The sequence below is a fragment of the Silene latifolia genome, chromosome 6 (genome assembly GCF_048544455.1).
Source record: "Silene latifolia isolate original U9 population chromosome 6, ASM4854445v1, whole genome shotgun sequence".
Classification (NCBI taxonomy): domain Eukaryota; kingdom Viridiplantae; phylum Streptophyta; class Magnoliopsida; order Caryophyllales; family Caryophyllaceae; genus Silene; species Silene latifolia.
In genome coordinates this window covers 135,635,901-135,660,947 of record NC_133531.1, presented here as the reverse complement: position 1 = coordinate 135,660,947, position 25,047 = coordinate 135,635,901, and the positions used below count along the sequence as shown (strand labels likewise).

The 25,047-nt window shown below is 43.5% G+C and overlaps 1 protein-coding gene across 1 annotated transcript in view; it reads right to left on the bottom strand.

Annotated features, from left to right (window-relative positions):
- Positions 1-25,047, bottom strand: part of LOC141587349 (cysteine-rich receptor-like protein kinase 5) — a 177,716-nt gene that overhangs the window by 37,556 nt on the left and 115,113 nt on the right. The gene's annotated exons all lie outside the window — the stretch shown is intronic.

Sequence of the window (25,047 nt, the reverse complement as noted above, 5' to 3'; positions counted from 1 at the left end):
CAAGCAACATAAAATGAGGTAATTAAACATGGAGACAACATTAGACATGATTGACCCTCCTCTACCCGGTTACATTGAGCAAGAGTGTAGCTTATTATTATTCATGGAAACGATACATGAAGTAAATATGCTGAAGATCAGATATCGAAAGTTAAGCTTCGGAAATTTCATTGTCGCCATATGACTTGCATAGGTCGACAGTAACAGTACGTGAGGCCGAGGGACCTTCTAACCATTTTTCGACTAGGAACTTGGTTTGGGTACATGGAACACTAGACGAACTAGAGGTGACCTGAAGATAACTAACGTACCATCCAGGGTGCGGACCTGAATTATCCTGGCTTAACACTAATTTGCAAACTGGGGAAGTAAGACATTTACTTTTGAAGCTGAATAGATCAAGGTTATTTCTCTCAAAATAGTCGTGTCCCTTTTCCATTAATCCCCTGTTCCACAGATTACCCTCAGAAACCTTATAACCGTGCACGTCATATAACTCGAGTGATATCCGAGCATCTGTGCCTGCATACTCAACATCCCCTGTCTTCAAATGAATTACTTGGACGCAATCTTCCTGCATACATGACATAGTTAAAACGGTTAATTGATGCTATCACAGGTAGTCAAGCAACTTAATTCTACTATACATACATTGCATTGTAAAAGGAACACGCATCTGATTTATACATCAAACCCCTTTAGTAATTGAGTTTACATGTAGTTTTTCTGAGCTTTCAAAGCTTATAAGTTATACTCCGTATTTTAATATATGCTGACGTTAACTCAAAATTAACTACGTAATTTTTTGTGTAGTTTCTTAGCAATATTGTATTTTTTTTTAGCTTAATGTTTTAGTGAACGAACTTAAATACTATATGATAAAACTCGTAATATTTAAAACAAAACTCGAAAAATTTATTACAAACCTAAACAAAATAAAAATAAAAAGATGAAGTAAATATTTGATGCTTACGGAGTATGCAACTAGTGCAAGAGTGAGGAAGGTAAGAATAGTGAGGCCAACTAGCTTTGCCATTTTTCAAGTTGTATGTTTGTATTATGAGATTAACATCACTCGACTCTTATACATTTTTATATACAGCGTCTTGCTTGTGACGGGCTAATCCCGTCACAAGCTGAATACCTTTCACAAAAAGGGAGAGGGAACAAGGTGGGGCACTCCCCATGTGCTTCCCCACTCACCTCTCATGGGTATTTTGTGAGAGAAAACGGTATCCGTCACAAGCTTGTGACGGATATCGCCGTCTTCAATGAGATTTTGTGTTTTATATATGTGCCTTACTTTATGCACCTTCTAATTCGGCTAGTCTTTCTTAAGACAGAGGTATCGATACTTAATATTAAGACAGGTCAAATATAATCCCATATGAATATTTAACCCGTTTTAAGTTTAAGACCGGTTTAATTCGGGAATTTTCCATTTGATTTTATTTTTACTTGCTTCTGACTTGCATTAATCATTTCATTAAATATATCATGTGAAGGAATCATGGCCAGCGGATCTTGTCTAATACCACTCACGCAAAATCGTATTTGTATCATTTTTGCTACTTTCAAAAAATATTTTAATTAACTAAATCAGTAAGTGGCACTAGTAAGTCACATGACTAACAATAGGACTCTTTAGGGGTTCGATTTCTAACTCTTCGAAATGGAAAAGTCACACTTGGAGGATCAACCCATTAAATTGCCTTTATTACCCCCATCTGTCGGTAAGGGATACTCCTGATAACACCAAAAAAAATATTTTTTTGCTATTAAATTTATTTTATCACTATAAAAATCCTTACACTAGAAGAAAAAGTGATTGAAATTGGTTTTATAATTTAATGTTAATGTTATAAATGCTATGAAAAACGTCCCGATGTTTATCGACCAAAATCGATGTAAATGGACCTAAAGACTGATATCAATGACACTTCTACTAATGAAGTTATTTCATTATCTCAGCTAATACTATCCATTTTTGCCACTTCCGATACAAAAATTTCTTTAAATAAATGCGAAATTCACTTACACTTAGGCTCTGCTCTTTTGGACTGAAACTGATCTGATCTGAACTGAACTGAATTTATTAGATCTGAACTGAACTGAATTAAACTTATAGCATCTGAACTGAACTTATAGGATTTGAACTGAACTGAACTTATATGATCTAAACCGAACTTAAATTAAGTGACGTATAGGATCTGAACGGAACTTATAGGGTTTGAACTGAACTAAAATTATAGAATCTAAACTTAACTTAAATTATAGGATCAGAAATAAAACTTAAATTAAGTGAATTTATGTACAATAAAACATGGCCTTGCGTATACTATGTATTACTCCCTCTTATTCACTATTTTCTTCCCTATTTTCTAAAACGTATTATTCATGTTTTCTTCCCCTTTCTTATTTTGGAAATTTTTACTCTTATTTTATTTATCCCTCTCTCCTATTAACAAACCCCACCCAACTTTTACTCTTATTTTATTCATCACTCTCTCCTATCACCAAACCCCACATAATTCACAATTCCTTATTTAATTCCTAATTATTCATTACTCTCTCCAATCCACAAATCCCACGATCTTCCTTTATTAATTCTTTAATCATTTCCTAAAATCTTGTGCCCACATCAAAATGAAAGAAAACCCCCGTGTTCCGGGTGTAATTCCAGAGCAAGTATAGTTACCACCCGTGGCTTGTTGAATGACGTCTTGAGTTGGATTCTCCCTTGGTCTTAATCGTTCCTCTCGGCCTCTCCTGCAACAATGAACGAACTGAGGGCTTGGCTTTGTGCCAAGCGTACCCACTCCGACGCCCAAGTCAGTAAACTTAGATGTATAAGTTGTATGCTAATGGACTAGGAATATATGGTAGAGAGATAAGGAAGATTATACCAGATGAATAGTGTATTTAGGTCAAGTTGTGTATTTCTGGATTGGATCCCTTCCTCAATGAAGGTTGAGGAGTATTTATAGACTTCACCTTTTGTCACTGATAGCGGGTTTGTCGCACTCCCCAAATCAAACAAATAACTCAACTAATGTAGTAGGGTAGTCGAGGTCGAACCACAGGGAGATCAAGTTTGAATACTAGTTTTGTCTTAGATTATAAGTTAGCTACGTGAACAATAACAAGGTAATTATAAAATTCTAACAACTAAGCTAGCAAAATGGAATGCAAATAAACAAGAGAAGTAAAGACAAGCTAAAATAGATTAAGAGTTAATCAAATAATTAAAAGGCCTAGAACTCGGTTCTCCCACAACAATTCGTAATTCCACATACTAATTCCCTAGGCTAATCGTTTAGGTAAACGGGCAAGGAGGAGATGGCTCTAATTCGCCTAAGACCCCCCTCTCGGGTTCGAAGTAGGACACTAGCACCACCCACCAACCCCCCTCTCGGGTTCGAAGGTCGGAATCCCTAACTCAACACCCAACAACCCCAAAAACATGCATATCTCCAAGGTGGTCAAGTAATTGGTCAAGGTCACTAAGCACTCATCGTATTCCGGGTCATCCCACTCCTCCTCTCGGAGGTCGATTTCAAACACTAGCCTAGAGGTACCCTCCCTTGGTTCTCCCTTTCGGTCTCAACCTAGGTTAGTGATAAGACCAACTTCCGGGTACCCAATTTACAACCTAACCAACTCTCGTTGGTGGACAAGGGTTACAAATTGACACTACCCAAAATCAATCCATAAGCCAAATCATTCCTCTAGACTACCCTTACCAATTTCCCCAAACAATTAACCTTTATGAGAATCAATTAGTGAAATTACTCATGTCGGGTCAAACCGAGTCCTAGTAGAAGACTACTCGCTAATCATGTTTCTAAAGGCAAGAGAAACAATAAAGATGGATACTTTAATCATAAACATGGTGGAAGAATAAATTCTACTACTAATCATGCAATTAATCAACAAAATTATGAGGAAAGACAAATTAATCTAAGATGGAAAGAGATTAATACAAAAAGACACCAACTTTAACTCAATAAACTCAAAGACTCAATCTTTAACATGAGAAATTCAAAGATTCAATCTTGTAAACAACAATGGTGAATAGAGAAAAGATGAACAAGAGAGAGAATAACAACAATCTAACATAAACAATTAATATTAAACTTGAAAGAAAAAAACAAATGTAAACAAATGAAATTAGGAAGAGAAATTATACCAACTCAATAGCAAAGAAAGGAACTTGGATTGAAATATTGAAGGATTCTTCAATTCCCCAAATACAACCCAAAATTACTAATTGTAAACTAATGAAAGAGAAGAACTTGAATGAACAAAAGAAGAATTAAACTAATAATTAAAGAAAGATAACAACTTTTTATTGAATAAAAATAAGAGAGGAAATATGAGGGTTTTACAATATTGAGAGAGAATAAGATGAACTAGTCTAATTTCAAAGGTAGTAATTGTAATGGGTGTCATGTAAAAAGGGTGTGTGTGGTCTTTTATACTAAACTAATCTAATAATAATATTAATAATAATCATAATAATAATAATAATGACCCTAAATAATCATCCTAAATAACGACCAAAACCAAAAGACAAAAGGGATTTTGGGGAATAATTATACACACAGCAAAACAACCAAATCAGCGAAGTGTAAAACAAAACGAATCACGCAGCTAGGGATGCCCAGCCGGGTGGCCGTCCGTCGGTGATGTCACCGGCTGGGAACTCTCTGGAAAACTTGAGGAATTTAGGTGGTATTCCCAGCCGGGGTGAGGGCCGGCGGTCGGTTGACCGTCTGGGAGTACATTTTGATGCGAGATGAGTTGCGAGCCGGGTAGGCGGCAGACGGGTGCCCGTCTGGGAGTGCACGATGCAATTGATAGCGATTTTGTTGATTTGTGAACTCGGGTTGATGGTTGATTGATGCCGGTGACGGAGATTTGAATTGGGCTCGGGTTTAGATGTCGGGTTTTGTTGCTTGATTAATGGTAAGCAGGTGGTTAATGGTGGAATGAGGTTTGTTGATGCCGTGGTGATGAGGTGGAGCTCGGGTTTGCTCTTGGATTGGTGCTGCTGGTGAATGGTGTTTGAGCTGCTGCTGCAAATGGAGATGGCGGATGGGAAATGGTGAGTGCGAGTTGATGCTCTAATGGTGGACTGACGGGATGCTGGTGAAGTGATGGTGATTGAATGAAGGTGATGTAAATGGTGGTTGTAAATGGAGGTGCAGGTGAGTGATGGTAATGGTGGCCGGAGTTGCAGTTGAATGAAGGAGGGAGGTCGAAAATGGCGGATTATGGTGGTGTTGATGGTGAAGTCAATGGTTGACTTTTGCTCTTTATATGATGAATGTCTTTGTTTTACATATGGAGGAACACGCAGCACTTTGGTTACCTTGATTGGTCAAGGTCAACACAGCTCACCTTCACATCTTCTAATCTGCTTCAATTCTCGGCTATGTGATTCATCTCGAACTCGCCTTTGACTCGTCTTATTTCCGTCTCGAATTACTCTAACTCGAATCTCCTCTTTGTTATACCACCTCGCCTACAAAATATAAACAATAAAATATTATTAATACTAATATGATAAAAAAAATACGATTAATCATTAAATATGACTAAGACGGCTAATTATTATAAATTAGTAAATTAAATGAGTTATTTAATCATATAAGCACACAAAATCGAGTCGGAATTAGGTATAAATGCGGGGTAAAATGTAACCAAAATACGACTCATCAAATCTCCCCACACTTAAACCTTACTCGTCCTCGAGTAAGCTCATTTAAACTAAACCGAGACCCATAATATAAAAGACTAGCTAAACTAATAATATCCGATGAGAGGCAATTAACGGGCCTTCTCCGTCCCTTCAACTCACACCAAAACACAATGAGGTATGCATTCCGATGCAAGGCAAGTGGGGGCTTGCGGAAAATTTTGACACATCCAACATGAGGCACACAAATAAGCAATGGATGCATCTACAAAAAGTCAAACTGCTTTCCTCATCTAAGCGGTCGTTTTTCTTTCAAAAATCGAATAAAGAGAGTCATTAGTGGAGGATGTCGTCTCCGGGTCTTGCCAAGGTGTCAAATCCCTAATTCTAGCTCAAGTAACCAAAATTGACAACACGGGTTGCCTTAGAAACAAATTCTAGGCGGGAAAGGGGAAGTACTTCGCTATACTCCCAAGAATGACACGACACACACAAGATTCGACTCCATATAAAACCTTTGACCAAAAGGAGACCAAAGCCCGACTCTCACGGGTTTCACTAGTCACTCAAATGAAAGAACGGGGTGATTTTTGTGACAAAAGTAGCCAAAATCACTCTCCTAACTCGACTTGCGAAGCATGCCCGCAATCTAATATGGTACTATATCCAATATCCGCAAGAGAAATGTTAAATGATGCACATACACGAGAGTCAACCGGGTTGTAATGGGGCTTGGGTTCGGTGAAAAAGGGTTGGTGCAAGCACCATTTTTAGGAAATGTGAGGCTAAAAATCGAGTAGTCGCCACATCTAACCAATTCACTAAACTCAACCAATGCAAATGAATTCCTTCACAAAATATGACAAGATTGTCATTTTCAAAAATTATTCAATACTCTTCAAAACAAACTCAATTTGCAAATTACCAACCCTTTATTTGAGACAAAAATGTAAATTCTTTTCTTTTTGCTTTTTTCATTTCATTTTTCTCTTTTTCTATTTGTTTTTCTTCTTCATTTTTTTTCTTTTCTCTTTGATTTTCTTTCTTGCATTTTTCACGACTTGTTCACCTCTTATTAGCCAAAAGTAGCCAAAGTTGCATTTCACTCATGTGGCATTGCGATCATACACCTCAAGGTGAGTCAAAATTTCAACCCAAATATACTCCACAAAAGAACCACAATGACGAACTACTCAACCAAGGTGAGTTGTTTATGGGATGTAGTTAATTTGTTGGCAATAGAAACGATAAGGCTTAGGCTCAAAATGGGTTAACAAAAGGAAATGATTGACTCAAGGGCATAACAAAAGCTTATTTGGCTATTGTGAGGTTACTTTATTGAACAAAATTGTCTCAATATGCACATCTACACTTCTACGGTAAGGAATGAGCACCATACTTGTGCGTTTTGACATGACATACCACGTAAGGAGAACTACTCTCATGACCTAAACAGGACCGGTTTGATGGACCGGCCATAAAGAGGCTCTATCCTCACATTTTAGTAGCTATGTCGGTCTAAGGTCAAGTCTCGGGCCTAATACGGTCTCACAAGGTGGTCGCAACTTGGTTGTTAAGCTAAACTTCCGGGTTTTTGCAAGCAAAAACTCTAACATGTGACGTCAAAAGGCACGAGCTATCAAGAGGGAAATGACACGGGCAAAACAATTATCATCATTGACGACATATACCCTCCACATTTAGACCATCTATGCAACTATTTACATACGAGATGCAACGTGTATGAAATGCAACTAAACATATGAACAAACTACGTGAATGCAAGAGTGAACACATATATTCATGTCTAATCTAAATGCATACAAGTTCTAGTCCTAACAACACATCAACAACACATGCATATCCAAAACGGTTCCCAAAAGGAACACCCACATCACATATCCCGTCCTCCTCCATGCTTATATATACAAAAAGAAAAGGAAGGATAAAGGAGAAAGGATTGGAAGAATTTTACCAAGCGTCTTCTCCGATGATTCATGTGTTGCCTATCAAAATGGTTAGGACAAATGCAATATATAATATAAACAATGCAAAAAATTTGAAATTTTTGAAAATTTTCAATTTTTAGGTATTTTTTATAATTTTCTCAAATTAACAAGTAAATACAAATATAAACAAATATACACAAGGTGAATATTTTCCTCCCCACACTTAAAATTTACATCGTCCTCGATGGAACGAAATGTAGGGAAGAAATAGGAAAAATAAAAGACATGTTTTTGTATTTTTAAATAATAGAATTTCCTCCCCACACTTATTTATTTACATAATTTCCAATGGAAATAAATGTGTGGAGGAAATTCGGAAATGAAATACATGTTTTTGAAGATTTTTGAAATATAAGATTTCCTCCCCACACTTATTTATTTGCCGTGTTTCAAAAAGAAACAAATGTGTGGAGGAAATTGAAATTAAATGCATGTTTTTGGTTTTTCAATTTTTTTTTATTTTTTTTTTTTTCAAAGAAAAGAACATGTTTTTGGATTTTTAGAAAAGTTTATCAAAAGGAAAAAGAATGCATAAAAAGCTTGGGTTGCCTCCCAAGAAGCGCGGTTTTAAGGAAACCGCCAAACCTAAGCTTGGTCCCAAAACTATCCGGGATCCCAAAATCTATGGGCAATGCCATCCATCGCCTTCCCATTATCGACCGAGCTCACATCTTTGAGCTTCCTCACTTTATCTAGATTTTGATCATTCTCCACCTCACTTTCAAATTCAATGGTGTAAAATGTATCCTCCTTTGTGGGAGGAGGATGATCAAACCCTATAACACTTGGGCAATCAACAACATCGGAGACTTCACTAGTCTCCTTGCCCTTCACTTCCTCTTCACTCTTATCCTCAAAATTCTCACTCAAATAATCATCAAAAGTCAAACGAGGAGCTAAAACAACCTCCTTGAAAGGATGGTCACACTCATCCTTCTCAATCATGTACTCATAAGATGGGGTAAAAAGGTCAAGAGGAAGAAAATCAACGGAAATAAGAGAATCAACTTCAATAAAAGGGATAGACATCGAGGGTTCGTGGAAGAATCTCTCAAAGGTGGGTTCTCCAAAAGAATCAATATCCACAATATCATCATCCCACTTCACCTCAAGACTATCATCAAACATGTTTAGACTCTCTTTTTCCCAAGACTCATTGAAAATACCACTCTCCTCAAAACACTCTTTACTCAACTCCTCCATCTCATGGTCTACCTCAAATGACATGCTCTCATACTCACATATGCCAAATTGATCAAGCTCATCAATAACAAGTGTATCACTCGGCTCACCCAACTCATAATCATCATGAAATAACATGGTCTCAAACTCACATACACCAAATTGCTCAACACCATCTTGGACCAAAGAAGGAGAGTCATTAACCACATTAAAATCATCAAGAGGTGACATATTATCATCATGAGAAATCACATAAGACTCCACAAAATTATCACCATTAAACATGTTATCATTTTCCAACAAAGACATTGAAGATTCATTCAATTCATGTTCAAAGGTGGGAGAATCAAGAGACACAATCACATTATCATTAGGAACAAATTCACAAGACTCTACAAAACCATTATCATTATCACTCAAGACATCACTCTTAAAATTCTCAAAAATTTCCAAATCACTTGAACTATGAGTAAGAGTGTCGATGTATTGGTTTGTTGTTTCAATGAATTGTTCCATCATGATCTCAAGGTTAGATTTAGGAGGCGGGGTATTCAAATCCCATTGGTATGTGTCATTAGCCAACCTTCTAAAAAGTTCCCAATTCTCCAAATAATTTGTGTCAATGAATTCCCCACCACACATATAGTTCACTATGGTCCAAGTCTCATGATTCATGCCATAATACACAACAAGGCAAAGTTCCCATGTTTCAAAACAATAGTCAAATTGAGCAACATATTCACCAAGCCTATCAAAATAACAATAAAATGGCTCATGCTCAAATTGTGGGAAATGAAAACTAGCCATCTTATCACAAGTAACAAGTAACAAATACGTAGTCTAACAAATCTAAGACTCAACAAATATCAATCCGTTGATCTCCCCGGCAACGGCGCCATTTTGATAGCGGGTTTGTCGCACTCCCCAAATCAAACAAATAACTCAACTAATGTAGTAGGGTAGTCGAGGTCGAACCACAGGGAGATCAAGTTTGAATACTAGTTTTGTCTTAGATTATAAGTTAGCTACGTGAACAATAACAAGGTAATTATAAAATTCTAACAACTAAGCTAGCAAAATGGAATGCAAATAAACAAGAGAAGTAAAGACAAGCTAAAATAGATTAAGAGTTAATCAAATAATTAAAAGGCCTAGAACTCGGTTCTCCCACAACAATTCGTAATTCCACATACTAATTCCCTAGGCTAATCGTTTAGGTAAACGGGCAAGGAGGAGATGGCTCTAATTCGCCTAAGACCCCCCTCTCGGGTTCGAAGTAGGACACTAGCACCACCCACCAACCCCCCTCTCGGGTTCGAAGGTCGGAATCCCTAACTCAACACCCAACAACCCCAAAAACATGCATATCTCCAAGGTGGTCAAGTAATTGGTCAAGGTCACTAAGCACTCATCGTATTCCGGGTCATCCCACTCCTCCTCTCGGAGGTCGATTTCAAACACTAGCCTAGAGGTACCCTCCCTTGGTTCTCCCTTTCGGTCTCAACCTAGGTTAGTGATAAGACCAACTTCCGGGTACCCAATTTACAACCTAACCAACTCTCGTTGGTGGACAAGGGTTACAAATTGACACTACCCAAAATCAATCCATAAGCCAAATCATTCCTCTAGACTACCCCTACCAATTTCCCCAAACAATTAACCTTTATGAGAATCAATTAGTGAAATTACTCATGTCGGGTCAAACCGAGTCCTAGTAGAAGACTACTCGCTAATCATGTTTCTAAAGGCAAGAGAAACAATAAAGATGGATACTTTAATCATAAACATGGTGGAAGAATAAATTCTACTACTAATCATGCAATTAATCAACAAAATTATGAGGAAAGACAAATTAATCTAAGATGGAAAGAGATTAATACAAAAAGACACCAACTTTAACTCAATAAACTCAAAGACTCAATCTTTAACATGAGAAATTCAAAGATTCAATCTTGTAAACAACAATGGTGAATAGAGAAAAGATGAACAAGAGAGAGAATAACAACAATCTAACATAAACAATTAATATTAAACTTGAAAGAAAAAAACAAATGTAAACAAATGAAATTAGGAAGAGAAATTATACCAACTCAATAGCAAAGAAAGGAACTTGGATTGAAATATTGAAGGATTCTTCAATTCCCCAAATACAACCCAAAATTACTAATTGTAAACTAATGAAAGAGAAGAACTTGAATGAACAAAAGAAGAATTAAACTAATAATTAAAGAAAGATAACAACTTTTTATTGAATAAAAATAAGAGAGGAAATATGAGGGTTTTACAATATTGAGAGAGAATAAGATGAACTAGTCTAATTTCAAAGGTAGTAATTGTAATGGGTGTCATGTAAAAAGGGTGTGTGTGGTCTTTTATACTAAACTAATCTAATAATAATATTAATAATAATCATAATAATAATAATAATGACCCTAAATAATCATCCTAAATAACGACCAAAACCAAAAGACAAAAGGGATTTTGGGGAATAATTATACACACAGCAAAACAACCAAATCAGCGAAGTGTAAAACAAAACGAATCACGCACTAGGGATGCCCGGTAGGGTGGCCGTCCGTCGGTGATGTCACCGGCTGGGAACTCTCTGGAAAACTTGAGGAATTTAGGTGGTATTCCCAGTAGGGTGAGGGCGGCGGTCGGTTGACCGTCTGGGAGTACATTTTGATGCGAGATGAGTTGCGAGCGGGTAGGCGGCGGGCGGGTGCCCGTCCGGGAGTGCACGATGCAATTGATAGCGATTTTGTTGATTTGTGAACTCGGGTTGATGGTTGATTGATGCCGGTGACGGAGATTTGAATTGGGCTCGGGTTTAGATGTCGGGTTTTGTTGCTTGATTAATGGTAAGCAGGTGGTTAATGGTGGAATGAGGTTTGTTGATGCCGTGGTGATGAGGTGGAGCTCGGGTTTGCTCTTGGATTGGTCTTTCTTTGGTGAATGGTGTTTGAGGCTTGCTGCTTGCAAATGGAGATGGCGGATGGGAAATGGTGAGTGCGAGTTGATGCTCTAATGGTGGACTGACGGGATCTTTGGTGAAGTGATGGTGATTGAATGAAGGTGATGTAAATGGTGGTTGTAAATGGAGGTGCGGGTGAGTGATGGTAATGGTGGCGGAGTTGCGGTTGAATGAAGGAGGGAGGTCGAAAATGGCGGATTATGGTGGTGTTGATGGTGAAGTCAATGGTTGACTTTTGCTCTTTATATGATGAATGTCTTTGTTTTACATATGGAGGAACACGCAGCACTTTGGTTACCTTGATTGGTCAAGGTCAACACAGCTCACCTTCACATCTTCTAATCTGCTTCAATTCTCGGCTATGTGATTCATCTCGAACTCGCCTTTGACTCGTCTTATTTCCGTCTCGAATTACTCTAACTCGAATCTCCTCTTTGTTATACCACCTCGCCTACAAAATATAAACAATAAAATATTATTAATACTAATATGATAAAAAAAATACGATTAATCATTAAATATGACTAAGACGGCTAATTATTATAAATTAGTAAATTAAATGAGTTATTTAATCATATAAGCACACAAAATCGAGTCGGAATTAGGTATAAATGCGGGGTAAAATGTAACCAAAATACGACTCATCAGTCACGTAGTGGCCAAGTGGCCAAGTGGCTAGCAGGTGGAAAGACTGATCTACCCCTCGGCCGAGGGACCTATGGCAGGCCGGCGGGCCCTGTTGACTCACCGCCGAGGGGTCTTGGATATGAGTACGCGGATATGTGTCCCGGCTGGCAGGTTGTCACGCCGGGACCCAGGTTGACAGGCCGATGGGCGGCATCGGCTAGGTTGTCTAAGTCGTTGACTTGCTGTGGACATCTTTGACCTTGCTCAGTATGTTTGACTTGGTCAGCGGTGCAGAATATGCCCCATCAATTTGCCCCCAGCGTAGTCTATGCCGTGGCATGGGCTTCGATGTACGTCTGAGCGTATATTCTGCGCAAGTGATTTGTGAAAAATTTCCTGCATCGGCTTCTTCTGCTCTGCCTAGTCTTTCTTAAGCCGTACCGTATCCCCCCTCCACATGGATGTGTATTGGGCATCCGATGTGGAAAAGAAAAGGACGCTGGCCGAGACCGAGGTTGATACTGCCGGTTATTTTTGATTGCCCCCGGCCGGCGGTGTCTAGCTTGGTTGATCATGTGGCCGGCGGAGAATAGGTGCATGGGAATTTGTTTGAGGAAGCTGAATAGGCGGAGAGATTTGAATAGGCGTGTTGAAGACGTTTGGTCACTGTTGCATTGATTGACACAACTGTTGCAACGATTGACATTCCGTGGTTGCATGTCCGACACGTGTCTGCACGCTGATTGGTTGACGCTTCATGGGTGTTTCTTTGATTGGTCCTGCTTCATGGGCTTTTCCCTATAAATAGGGCGGTTGCTCCGTGAAATTGGTCACCAATTTCATTCTCCAAAATTTTCTTCTCTAAACTTGCAAGGGCTTAAATCTCTTCTAACATTCAGAGTTGTTATTCCGGCGAGTGTTTTTTCTTCAAGGTAACAAACAAACTTCTTCTTTTTATTTTGTTAAATAATTGTTGATATTATGTCTGCTACTGGCGCCGGGACTAGTACTTCTGCGCCGGAGGATTCCCCGTTGCGTCTTGATGGGGAGGAGATACTATACGCCATTCCGATAAGGTTTGGGGGCCCTAGGTCTCCTTCTCCCGCAGTCGATCCACCAATTCTGGAGGGACGGGAGGATGAGGGTGGGGATGCTTTGATGAGGATGAGGGACCCCCTCCGATGGTGGGAGGTCGTCTGTCCCGGATCATGGCGAGCCTGTCCGTGACTGGTCTTGAACGTGGTTGGTTCCATAAGTTCGGCAGTTGTTCTGACGGGACACTTTTCGGAGGCCATTTCTCATTCGGTGAGGGGTATAAGATCGTTATTCCTAAAGAGGGTCAGGCGGTCTGTTGCCCTCCACCGGGTCACATCGGCGTGTACATCAGGCATCTGGAGTATGGGCTGCGGTTTCCTCTGAATAGATACGTCGTGGCCATTATCAGAGCCATGAACGTCGCGGTGGCCCAACTACATCCGCTGGCCATGAGGACGATAGTTGGCTTTGTGTGGCTTTGTCTCTTTAAGGGGGAGATCCCGACGGTCAACTTATTCCGCCGACTTCACAGTCTTCGACCGTCAATTGCTGGTAAGGTGGGGTGGTACAGCGTACAGACGGAGCCAGGCTATATTTCCGTGAACAAGCTTACTTCCTGCAAAGACTGGCAACGGCGGTGGGTTTATGTCCAAGTGCCGGAGGATTACCCATTGCCCCGGTCTTTCCAGAGCCCTGTTTACTTGCGGTGTGAGAACCGGGAAGAGTATGAGGAATGTACCTCCCGGGGTAAGGTGAAAATGGACGCTTCGAAGGTTCCTCTTACTGAGGATGAGGAGCGGGCGTCACGGTGTGCTCGATCTTTGAGAAGGGATGGCTGCCCCGACTCGGTTATTCTTCAAGATGAGCTGCTCGGTCACGTCGGCCTCATACCGGCCCTCGGCCCGGGGTGAGTGGGGTCGGTGTGAGGCCTATTTTTGCCTGTTATGCTCCTGTTTTTTTAGAGCTATGTTCTATTCCTGTCGTGTAATTCTTGTTTGGTTTTCTTTTTGCAGACCGGGTTGGCCAGGATCTGTCCGAGAGTACCTTGAAGCGGTTAGGCCTTGATAAGGACGGGAAGGTAGTTGTGCGGCATCCTACGGCTGAATGCGCGATCGCAGACCGTCTCCCAACGAGCTCATGGATAAGCAGCTAAAAGGGGTGGATCCGGTGGCGGCTCAGGCAAGGGTTCTCGGAGGCGTGCCAAAGAGAACGAAGAGGGCTGCGACTACGGAGGCGGCGGCTACTGTGCCTGCTCCCTCTTCGACCCCAGTGGTTCGAGAGGAACTGTGGAGGTCGTTGATATTCTAATAGGGTCGGTGACCATTCTTTGAGGAGCCGCCGCTTGCTTCTACCGTTGTTAGGGAGAAGAGGAAAGAGCCACCGTCTTCTTCCGTTGTTGCCGGGGAGGAGACCGATCCATCCGGCCCTCGAATAAAAAGGGCCCAAACTGGTACGGATCTAACTTGTGGTTCGGATTTCGCTGGTTCGCTGGACATCCCAGACGACCGGCTTTCTGATGTGTCAATGCACGGTGACATGGATGCTTTGTGCAAATTTTTTGCAGATCCTTCCTCGGCGGCGCCGTTCTTATTGAACGGCAATCGGGAAAGCGGCCGAGAGGGCTATCGAGACGGCGGGTGACGGAAATGTCATTGTTGACTCCTCCGCTCATAGCATCTCTGCCTCCGAGCTTGTGGCGGAGGGTCTGAGAATGTATAAGAGGCTGGCGAAGTGGGCCCAACAAGCCGGCTCCTATATCGCGGAGCAGGAGAAAACCATGGGCCAAGGCTGCGCCGGCGATGGCGAAGCTTAGACTTGACCTCTCTCGCCGCAAAGGGGAGGCCGCGAAGTTTAAACTGGATTTCTTTTACGCGAAGCGCGGAGGAGGTTGAGAAGGCTGCCGGGGGCCGAGAGGGCCAAAGTTGAGGAAGGCGATGGCGCTCGCCAAGATGATGGAGGAGCGGGATAGGTACAAGGACGCTCATAAAGCGCGGTTGCGAGGGGAAAAGTGGAAGAATCGGTTCCACAATCGGGCGGAGGCGCTTAAGGACGCGCAGGCTGTCATTGCTCAAAGGGAGAGGGACATTGCCATGCTCCAAGATGAACTTCTCCCAAAAATGTGCGCCCAATTCCGGGACCAGGCCGAGGAGGCGACCGGGAGGCGGTAAAAGGGTCGTCCCGATGGCTCCTTTCCGTGGGATAAATTTGAGAAGCTCTTGGACGAGATGGGCCGAGGCTGCGGAGGCGGCGGCTGCGAGAGAAGACGGAGGCGGCGAAGGTGGCTCGGGTGGCCGAGGTGCTTGAAAATGTCGAGCCTCGTCCGAGCCGAACGAGGAGGCTGCTGCTGCTGCTGATGGAGGGAATCAACAGGCATAGGGAGACGGGCGGTCGTCACGGACTCCCCGGCGTCTCGGATAGCTTTAGCTGTTCGGGGGCCAATTATTGAGCCTTCTCTCCCTGCCATCTTTTGGCGCTTCAAATCCTAAGTCTGTACCCTTTTGTTTCCTTATTTCCTTGCTTCTTGTAAAACTTTGGTAGGTAGAGTTTTAGGCTATCCTTATGGGGACGGCCGTCGCTTGTACTCCTCTTGCAGTTATTATTATTATTTTTTTTTTTTTTTAATGGAGTTTCATCTTTTGGGTCCTCGGCTCTGGCCGGGGCTTTGATCATATTATTCTTCACTTGTCTTCTTGCGTTGTTTTAATAGAGTGCCTTTGTTTTTACCGTCGGCATGGCCGAGCGGTCTAGTACGCATCACAACCGTGTTAACGTTTTTAGCATTTCCTCTAGCGTGCGGTCATTGTGTCCCCGTCGCTCTCGTCTAGGGCCGTAGCGTCGGGCATATTGACCGCGGACTCGCGTCTCAACCGCCCGAGTATACGTTTCTTCTAGCATATCGGTCGTTGTGTCCCCGTCGCTCTCGGCTTTGGCCGAGGTAATCGGGGTTACGGCTCGATAGCGCTTATCGGTCATTGTGTCCCCGTCGCTCTCGGCTAGGGCCGAGGTAATCGGGGTTATGGCTCGATAGCATTCGTAACTGTAGGCATATTGACCGCCAGACTCGCGTCTCAACTGCACTGAGTATACGTTTCTTCTAGCATATCGGTCGTTGTGTCCCCGTCGCTCTCGGCTTTGGCCGAGGTAATCGGGGTTACGGCTCGATAGCGCTTATCGGTCATTGTGTCCCCGTCGCTCTCGGCTAGGGCCGAGGTAATCGGGGTTATGGCTCGATAGCGATTCTTCTAGTGTACCGGTCATTGTGTCCCCGTCGCTCTCATGAGGCCGAGGTGTCGGGTTAATGGCTCGATAGCGATTCTTCTCTTTGAGTGACAAACACTTCGATGGAAAAGTTGGGTGATTCATTCGTTTGCTATGATCATGCGTTGGGGTGTCCACAATGGGTTTGGACACCTCCGCCGCTACACAAAGTATTTCCTCAAGTTGTCGGTGTTCCAATGGCTCATCAAAGGCACACCTCCCATGTCTGCATCGGCCCGGTATGTGCCCGGTCTCATCTCTTCAATCACCTTGTAGGGACCCTCCCAGTTGGCCGTCAGTTTGCCATGAGTACTTCCTTTGTTGGTGGCAGCCGACTTCCTTAGGACTAGGTCTCCTACTTTTAAATCCCTCTTATGGACCCTTCTGTTGTAGGCTCTTTTCATCCGGCTTTGATATACTGCCAAGTTGAGGCGTGCTGTATCTCGGCTTTCTTCGACTAGGTCTAAGGAAGCTTTCAGGCCATCCTCATTTTCAACCGGGTTTGAAGGTAGCCGTTCGAATGTTGGCACCGTTGCTTCAATTGGTAGGACCGCTTGGGCAACCGTAGACTAGGTGGAAAGGGGTGTACCCCGTTGCTTCTTTCTCCGTGGTTCGAAGGGACCATAGGGCGCCGGGTAGTTCATCGGCCCACCTTCCCTTAAGGTCTTCGATTTGTCTTCTTCAAACCGTTGAGGATCGTTTTGTTGGCCGCCTCCGCTTTGTCCGTTGCTCTGTGGGTGGCAGACGGAGGAGTATGCAAACTTGATACCAAGCTCTTCTAACCAATTCATTATCGTCACTCCAGAACTCTACGTGGTCAAATACTATAACTTGGGGTAATCCGAAACGGGTTATAACATTTTCCCAGATTACCTTTCTGACGGCCGCTGTGGTCTTCGCCGGTACTGCTACAGCTTCGACCCATTTGGTGAAGTAATCAACAGCGACGATCAAGAATTTCCTTCCTCCGGAGGCTGTTGGGAATGGTCCTAGCATGTCCATCCCCCACTGTGCGAAGGGAAGAGGGCTGAGCACCGGTTGTAGGTCCCTGGAGGGAGCGTGTATTACCGGGGCATGCATCGACGATTCGTGCACTTCTTGGTCTTTGTTCGGAATCTTGAAGCATGGTGGGCGAGTAGCCGGCTCGCAGAGCTTTGTGGGCTAGCGTTCTTGCCCCCATGTGGTGTCCACGATGCCTTCGTGAATCTCTGTCGATGCTCGGCTCTGCGTCGGCTGGACCGACACACTTCAAAAGTGGCCTTATTACGGACCTTACATACGGTTCTCCTTCGAACACTAAGTACCTGGCGGCGATCCGTTTTATTTTGGCCGAGGGATTGCGGCCCTCCGGTAATTTACCTGTAAGTTTGTATTCCATTATCGGAGTCATCCACGTTGTCTCGGCTTCTACGATGCCCATCATGCCGTCTGTCTCAGTGATGCTCTTCGCATTCCGGATATCTACCAGCACGGTTCGGCTGACGTTCTTGATGGTTGAGCTGGCAAGTTTGGAGAGAGCGTCGGCCCGGTTGTTCTCGGATCTGGGAACGCATTGGATTTGGAAAGACTTCAACTTCGCTATGTCGGCCTTTACCCTTTCTAGGTACCTTACCATTCCGTCGTCCCGAGCCTCAAACTCCCCTCTGATTTGGTTAGTAACCAACAGTGAGTCTGTCTTTAACACAATGTGCTCTGCTCCGGCACCTAGCTAGCTCTCGACCCCCTTATCACCGCCTCGTATTCGGATTCGTTGTTCGAGGCCGAGAAGGTGAATTTCAAGGCGTACTCGAACTCGTCCCCGTTTGGGCTGATGATGAGGATGCCGCTCTGAGTGTTCGTCGTGGAGGAGCCGTCGGTGTAGACCTCCCACACGCCTGGGTTTGGCTCTTCTTGATACGTGCATTCGGCCAGGAAATCTGCAAGTGCTTGCCCCTTTATCGAAGGTCTTGGTTTGTACTGAATGCCGAAACCAGAGAGTTCCACTGCCCACTTGATGAGCCTGCCGGATTGCTCGAATTTTTCCAAAGCTTTCTCTAACGGCTGATCGGTTAGGACCGTCACGGGGTGCGCGTCGAAGTAGGGTTTTAACTTCCTCGTGGCAATGACGACGGCGAAGGCTGCTTTTTCGATTAGTGGGTAATTTCTCTCGGCGGGCAACAGTGTATGACTGATAAAGTAGATTGGGTGTTGCTGTTTGTCTTCTTCCCTGATGATCACTGCACTGACCGTGGCCGAGGTAACTGCTATGTATAGGTATAGCGTCTCCCCCAGCATCGGCCTGGACAGAGTTGGGAGAGTCTGAAGATGAGCTTTCAACTGCTTGAAGGCCGTGCTCTGCTCCTCCCCCCAGCTGAAGTCTTTATTCCCTTTCAAAACTTTGAAGAATGGGGTGCTCTTGTCGGCTGACCGAGAGATGAAACGGGCGAGAGCCGCCATTCTTCCGGTCAGCATCATAACCTCTTTTCGATTCCTTGGCTCCGGTAGGTCTAAGATTGCTTGGACTTTGTCTGGATTTGCATCGATGCCTCTGGCACTGACAAGTACACCGAGAAATTTACCTGCCCGGACACCGAAGTTGCATTTCATTGGGTTGAGCTTCATCTTGTACTTCCTTAGTGAACAAAATGTTTCGTGTAAATCGGCGGTGTTATTGTCGGACTTGCTTTTTACAATAGCATCGTCGACGTAGGCCTCAATGTTTCGCCCTTTTTGATTTTGGAACACTTTGTCCACTAGCCTTGTATACGTTGCGCCGGCGTTTTTCAAACCGAACGGCATCATTTTGTACATGTATGTGCCGTTAGCGGTGATGAATGCGCATTTGGGCATGTCCTCCTCAGCCATGAAAACCTGGTGATATCCCGAGAAGGCGTCTAGCAGGCTCAGCATGGTGTAGCCTGCCGTGGCATCGATTAAGCTGTCTATCCGTGGCAGAGGGTAACAGTCTTTGGGGCATGCTTTATTAAGTTGGGTAAAGTCTACACACATTCTCCATGCCCCCGATGACTTCTTTACCATCACAACATTGGCTAACCACTCTGGGTGGCGCAAGGCATAATAAAGCCCGCCGTAAGTAGTTTGTCTACCTCGGCTTTGATGGCCTCGTCTTTCTCGGCTGAGGAGTTCCTCATTCGTTGCTTGATAGGGCGAGCGTTGGGGAGTACGTTTAACTTGTGAATAATTACCTCCCGGCTCACGCCTGGCATCTCGGCCGCCGAGTAGGCGAAGACGTCTTTGTTTTCCCTTAGCGAGGTCCGGAGTTTGGCTCGAATTTTGGCTCCAGGTTGGTACCGATGGTTACGGTGCGGCCTGGGTCAATCTCAACCTCTTCGGTCTCTGCTCCTTCGACCATGCTAATGGCTCGGTCGTGCTCGGGCTGGGGAGTGTCTTTGTATCCGGAAGGATTTTAATTTTGAAGCGCCGGCTCTCACCCTCTCTAGATACCTCGTCGTCTTATAGTCCCGAGCCTTGTATTCTCCTTTGATCGGTTGGTCAATGAGAGCGAGTCTTTTTACCACGACGTGTTACGCCCCCGGCGGTTACAGCTGGCGACTCCGGTTATCATTGCCTCGTACTTGCGTTCGTTGTCTGAGGTCGAGGAGGTGAGCTCCAAGGCGTGCTCAAACACATCTCCGTTCGGGCTAGTGATAACGACGCTGGCTTTCGAGCTATCCGTCGTGGAAGGGCCGTCTGTGTGTATCTCCCATACGCCGGGATCCTTCTCGTTCTTCGAGGTGAGTTTATGAGCCTCCCTCCGGTCCGAGACGTATATTAATGTCAAGGCCCGGACAGATATTACGGCTTGGATTTCACTCAAAGTGACCCGGCCTATGAGGACGTCGTGGGCAGATGTGCCGCTGATGACTATAAAATCAGTCATAACGTTCCTGGCTGCAGTTCCCTCGCCGAACCTTACCGGCAGTCTGACCGACCCCAGGGGTACCAGGCCGACCCCGAAAAAGGCATGTACAGCGGGTTGGTGCGGGGTTCAAATCTTCGACTCTCAGACCGAGGTTGAGAAAGCATTCTCTGTACATAATGTTCGTGTAGGCGCCTGTGTCGATTAGGCATCTCTTCACCAAATGGTTGGCTAGGTTCAGGTGGACTGTGAGTGGGTCGCTGTGAGGAGCAATGACTCCCTCGTAGTCCGCCTGTCCGATAGTCATATCGGGGATTTTGGGAGCGGGGGTGGCTGTGTTGGGCACAAAGTTGACGGCTGACGACATGGCTCATCCGATTCCGTTTGTGTCCATGAGCGGACCCATCGTTCCGTTGCCTCACGATGACAACATGGATTACTCCTATCCGTTCAAAGACGGATTCTTTGTTTGACCCGCCGGCATTCGGTTTCGGGCCTTTGGCGACATACTTGCCGAGGCTCCCCTTCCGGATCAGCTCTTCGATGGCGTCCTTCGGATGTCGGCGATCGTTGGTTAAGTGTCCGGTGTGGCCGTGGTACTCACAGTATTGGCTCGTGTCACCGTCACTCCTCGGCCTAGGGGCCTTTCCCACTCGGCCTTCGCTCTTGCTCGGAGCGAAAACCTCGGCGGCCGACACGACTAGGGGGGGTGTGATTCTTTGCACCGTTTTTGTAGTACGCTCCCGAACTCCCCGCGCCCGTCGAGTCCTGTCTCCTGGCAGCAGTTTGTCGGACCGTGACCTATTATTGTCACGGCGTCTTTCATCGTGGTTGCCCTCCCGGCGCTCTTCTTTCGAGTGCTCGGCCTCGTTGGGGCCTAACCACGTCTTGTGATAGTCTTCTACTTTGATGGCACAGTCGGCCATTTTCCTAGCGGCATCCAAGCCCGTGCCTCCGCACTTGATGAGCTCATTTTTCAAATCTCCCCTTGGGAGGCCCTTCATCGCCGTGAAGGCCGCCGATTCGGGATTAATCTCTCGAATCTGTTGGACCTTTCCGTCGAACCTCTTCATGTAGCTTCGTAGAGACTCGCCCCCCTTCTGTTTGATAGTTAGGAGGTCCGATGTCTCCACGGCCCTTCTCTTGTTGCAAGAGTCTTGGGCTAAAAGGCGTCCCTTAGGTCGGCGTAGTAGTACACCGAGCCGTCGGGAAGCCCCTTGTACCAACTTTGAGCCATCCCATGCAACGTTGTTGGGAAAACTCGGCACCACACTTCATCGGGCTGCTCCCATACCGACATGTGAGACTCGAAAGCCTCAGCGTGGTCGGTTGGATCGCCTTCCCCTTTGTATGATATGGGCGGCAACTTGAGCTTAGTTGGCACCTGGACTTCTAGGACGTAGGCGCTGAGGGGCTGTCTGATCACATGCCGGATGGCACGTGGCGATCGGCTCCTCGCATTCCTAACCCGGCTCCTCTCCTCGTAGCGGGAGGGGCTCCTTCGACTTGGACTTCTTCTCCAACTCTGCTGAGTCGGACTCCTCTGGCTCCTTTGGGGTATGCCTCGTTCGTGTTGCGGGGACGCTGTCCTCCCATGAGTACGGGAAGGACTTAGGTCTACCACGCCCACTTTGGGCTCCCCCGGCGACTTTGCTGGGTCAGCTTCTCCTAGCGCTCCGTTCAAATTTCTCGGAGTCACATTTTGGGCCCTGGTCTTACGGGCGATTTCCGCCGCTCTTGTCGGCGTGACGATGTGTGAGCGGACGTATTACTAATTAGGTCCGGGACCATTTTCGGCTTTGCTATGTCAACCACGTGCCCCATGATGGTGACCTGGTTGGTTGGGCGGCGGCGTGTCTGGTATTATTGGCATCCCGAACTCCGGTTGGATTACCCCGCCGGTGGAGGGCTGCACGACTCCAGAATGGTTGAAGGTATCATCTTGGTGGAACGCGGTTTCGTCGGTCACGACTGCGTCTTGTTGTTTCGACATCTTCTCAGCTTTTTGGGTGGGTTTTTGTTGTTTTTTTTTTTGTGTTTGGGAATGAATGTGACTAGCTTCTAGTGTCGCTCCCCACAGACGGCGCCAATTGTTCCGGGTGTAATTCCAGAGCAAGTATAGTTACCACCCGTGGCTTGTTGAATGACGTCTTGAGTTGGATTCTCCCTTGGTCTTAATCGTTCCTCTCGGCCTCTCCTGCAACAATGAACAGGCGAGGGCTTGGCTTTGTGCCAAGCGTACCCACTCCGACGCCCAAGTCGGAAACTTAGATGTATAAGTTGTATGCTAATGGACTAGGAATATATGGTAGAGAGATAAGGAAGATTATACCGGATGAATAGTGTATTTAGGTTAAGTTGTGTATTTATGGATTGGATCCCTTCCTCAATGAAGGTTGAGGAGTATTTATAGACTTCACCTTTTGTCGCGTGGTGGCCAGTGGCCAAGTGGCTAGCGGTGGAAAAGATCGATCTACCCCTCGGCCGAGGGACCTATGGCGAGACCGGCGGGCCTGTTGACTCACCGCCGAGGGTCTTGGATATGAGTACGCGGATATGTGTCCCGGGCGGGTTGTCACGGGACCCGGTTGACAGTAGATGGGCGGCATCGGCTAGGTTGTCTAAGTCGTTGACTTGCTGTGGACATCTTTGACCTTGCTCAGTATGTTTGACTTGGTCAGCGGTGCAGAATATGCCCCATCACCCCGAATAGGAGGGAGTATTATCAACAATCATGCACTTTACAAGTAACAGACCGGCTCCGAGACCCCGGGAGACTGAATCATACTCCGTAGTATACAAGCAAAAACATCATCTAGTTTTTAACTTAATAAGGCATGTTATTGTTGTACATTTTTATTTTTAAGCCACTTCTAATTTATATTTACTTAGGGCAATGGCAATGCTATCATATAAGAAATTCTATATCATATAAGGAGTTCCTTACTTATTGAGCTAGAAAATATAAAGCTCTTTATATGAAATCGGTTTTTAAATAAAGTATGGAACTTTTAGCATTAAAAAGAAATAAAAAATTTCTTATATTATTACGTGTGCTTATTTGTCAATGGAAAAATGGTATTTAGAATTACAACCATATTAATTGAATTGCCCTTAGTTCGGAGTTTTTGACTTATATTAATCATTTCATTAAATGTACTATTTAACGAAATCATGGCCAAAGAATTTTGTTAAATACCAATATGACCCTGTTTTTTTGGAGTGAATAATCTGATCTGAATTAAACTAAATTTATAGAATTTGAACTGAACTTATAGAAACTAAACTGAACCAAGCTTCTGAACTAGTATATATATATATATAGAGGTGGGATCCGGTGAGAACGACCATTCGGTGAGAACGGTGAGAACGCACTAGATACATTAGAATATATATAAAAGGTACACTTTTTTTTTTTTTTTACCAAATCTTATATACACTTTTAACTAAAGTAGGTACACTTTTTACCAAAATTCTATATACGCATTTTAAGAATGTAGATACACTTTTTTTTTTTTTTTTTTTACCAAATCTCATATACACTTTTAACTAAAGTAGGTACACTTTTACCAAAATTCTATATACGCATTTTAAGAATGTAGATACACTTTTTTTTTTTTTTACCAAATCTCATATACACTTTTAACTAAAGTAGGTACACTTTTTACCAAAATTCTAGATACGCATTTTAAGAATGTAGATACACTTTTTTTTTTTTTACCAAATCTCATATACACTTTTAACTAAAGTAGGTACACTTTTTACCAAAATTCTAAGAAGCTAGATACACTTTTTTTTTGTTACCAAATCTCATACACACTTTTAACTAAAGTAGATACACTTTTTACCAAAATTCTATATACACATTTTAAGAATGTAGATACACTTTTTTATTCTAGGTACAATTTTTAAGTGTATTCTATATACAATTTTTTTTATCATAGGTACACTTTTGACTTTCATTCTTTGTACATTTTTTTAAAGAATGTAGATACACTTATTGCTAGCATAGGTACAATTTTTTGATAGAATTTTTTTAACCAAATGTCATATTCGCTTTTTTTTTTTTGCAAAATGAAATAGATACATTTTTTCACATAAATGTTAGATACATTTTACAATAATGTAGTTACACTTTTTCGGATACCCTTTAATATATGGTATAAACACTTTTTCATAATTTTAAATACATTTTTTGACAGTATAGTTACATTTTTTTTAGCCAAATCTCAGATTTATTTTACGCTATCATAAAGATACACTTTTTTACATAAATTCTAGGTACAATTTATAACAATGCAGATACATCTTTTTTTCAACCTAGGTACTTTTTTTTTCCAAAATATAATACAAAAAACCGGATTAATTAGTTACACAAAATATTAATCTAGATACATATTTA